The sequence below is a fragment of the Eimeria necatrix genome, genomic scaffold (genome assembly GCF_000499385.1).
Source record: "Eimeria necatrix Houghton genomic scaffold, Enh_scaff1469, whole genome shotgun sequence".
Classification (NCBI taxonomy): domain Eukaryota; phylum Apicomplexa; class Conoidasida; order Eucoccidiorida; family Eimeriidae; genus Eimeria; species Eimeria necatrix.
In genome coordinates, this window is record NW_013654959.1 from 4198 (window position 1) to 6788 (window position 2591).

Genomic DNA, 2591 nt, shown 5'->3' on the forward strand with positions numbered 1-2591 from the left:
CTAGCCAGCTAACCAAATCGCTAGCTAGCTAGCTAGCTAGCTAGCTAGCTAGCTAGCGATTTGGTTAGTTCGTTTGTTTGTCAGTTTGTTAGTTAGCCGCTAAATAGACAGCTAACTAGCTAGCCAGCCAGCTAGCTAGCTAGCTAGCTAGCCGGTTATTTACCAACTAGCTAGCCAGCTAGCCAGCTAGTTGGCCAACCAGCTAGCCAGCTAGCTAGCTAGCCAGCTAGCCAGCTTGCTCGACAGCTTGCTAGAGGGCTAGCTAGACAGCTAGCTGGGCAGCTGAACAGCTAGCCAGAAAACTGGGTAGCCAACTAGCTAGCTAGCTAGCCAACCAGCTAGCTAACCAGCTAACTAGCTAAATGGCCACCTGGGCAGCTAGCTAAGAAGCCAGCTAGCTGGCCAGCTAGCCAGCCAACTGGCTAGACGCCTACGTAGACTGTTAGCTGGCTAGCTAGCTAGCCAGCGAGCTAGCTAGCTAGCTATCTGCTGCAGCTGCAGGGCTTGCTGCTGCAGTTGTGGGGCATGCTGCTGCAGCTGTGCGGTTTGCTGCTGCAGCTGTGGGGCTTGCTGCTGCAGCTGCAGGGCCTGCTGCTGCAGCTGTGGGGTTTGCTGCTGCAGCTGTGGGGTTTGCTGCTGCCGCTCCTGGGGGCCCCTGGAGTTTGAGAGGCCTCAAAGGGCCCTCAGGCTGAGGGTTTAGGGTTTAGGGTTTAGGGTTTAGGGGCTTCGGGTAGGGTTTAGAGGTTTGGGGCTTAGGGGCCCGATGCTAGGGTTTAGGGTTAAGCTCGGGTTTGAGGTTTAGGGTTTAGGGTTTAGGGTTTAGGGTTTAGGGTTTGAGGGTCCGGGTTTAGGGTTTGGGCTGGAGCTGAAAAGGGCGTGAAGGGTCGCTTGGTCTTGGTTTTGGGCTCGGTTTCGAGGGTTTAGGGTTTAGGGTTTAGGGTTTAGGGTTTAGGGTTTAGGGTTTGGCGGGTTTGCGGAGTTAGCGAGAAAGCCCGAAAACTGGGGCGGTGGGGTTCGGGTGTCTGTGGAGGTTTGGGGCTGCGGAGGGCCCGCCGGGGTCATTTAAAAGCTCAAAGTTCGAAATAAAAGAATAAAAAAGAATAAAAAAGAAATAAAAAGAAATAAAAAGAATAAAAAGAAACAAAAAGAGGCATTAAAGGGCGAAAAGGGGCGTTTGGCGTTCCAGAGAGCGCCTGTGCTGTGCAGCGTGCTCAGTGGCCGTGCTGCTGCTGCTGCGCGTGTCTGCTGCTGCTGCTGCTGCGCTGCGCCGCCAATTTGCTTCTTTTCAACGCCAAATGAATTTAATTTAATTTATAAAAATGAATTTGGAATAAAAGGAGAGTTTGGAGGCGCAGGGGGGGCGGCGCGGTGTGCAGACAGCCGGGCGCCGCTCCCGCAGCGCCTGTGCGGCGGCGGCTGCTGCGGGAAAACGCGGGAAATAAAGGCTTTAAATGGATCTTTTTGTTTGTTTCGTTCAACTTTAAAAGAATAATAATTAAAAACGCCAAAAAGAGCTGAAAAACGGCGCTTTTAGCCCCGGTTTGGCCGCGCCGCAATCGCTCCCGAGAGCTCGGCATACACCCCAACTCCAGCAGCAGCAGCAGCAGCAGCAGCAGCAGCAGCAGCAGCCCCGTTTTCGCCTTTTTCGCGCTTCTTTGCCTCCGCAGTTTTTCCTTTTTGTTTTCTTTTCGTTTATTTCAAGACAAAGCTCCCGAAAAGAGGAAATAAAGGGCTAACCGGGCGCACAAGGGGGCCCCTGGGGGGTACTGGTCTGCACGCGGCGCCTCTTGGGGTATTTTTTGGCTTTTTTTTGCGTTTAAAAGCGTGTTCGAATAATTGAACTTTCCCTTTATTTCTTTATTCTTTTTTTGCTTCTTTTCTGCTTCTTTTTGCTCCTTTTTGCGCCTTAATTCGGCGGTTTTGGTCCGCGTTTTGCTCTTCGCCGCAGCGTCTGTACACCCCAACTGGGGTTTTCTCGCTCCCAGTTGGCTCTTTTTCTCCGCCTTTTTCGGCTCCCCGGGTGTCTGGACCCCCCCGTTTCGATTCCGGAGTTTATTTTATCTTTTTGGGTCTTTTTAGTTTCCATTTTGGATCTTTATTCTCCATTTTGGTTCTTTTTCGCTCCCCGTGCCCCCGCGCTACCCCGATGCGGGCGCTGCGCGGCGCTCGTTCCCGCGGCGCAGGGCCGCTGCTGCTGCTGCTGCTGCTGCTGCTGCAGCAGCAGCAGCAGGGGCCCCCCGCAGCAGCAGCAGCAGCAGCAGCAGAGGACGACCCCGAAGGCCCCATCATCCAGCTCGTGGAAGACAGTGCTGCTGCTGCTGAAGTGGCTGTGCTGCTCGCCAAAAGTACTTCTCCAGGACACACTTTTGCTGCTGAAGCAGTTCCTGCTGCTTTTGCGCAGCAGGGGGGCCCCCGGGGGGCCCCCCTGGCCTTCTTGGCCCGGGCCCGCGAGGAGGCCCTTTCCCAGGGGCCCCCGGGGCCCCCCCCGGGGCCCCCGGGGCCCCCGGGGCCCCCCGCGGGGCCCCCGGGGCCCCCCGCGGGGCCCCCGGGGCCCCCCGCGGAGGGGCCCCCGGGGCCCCCCGAGCGGCCCG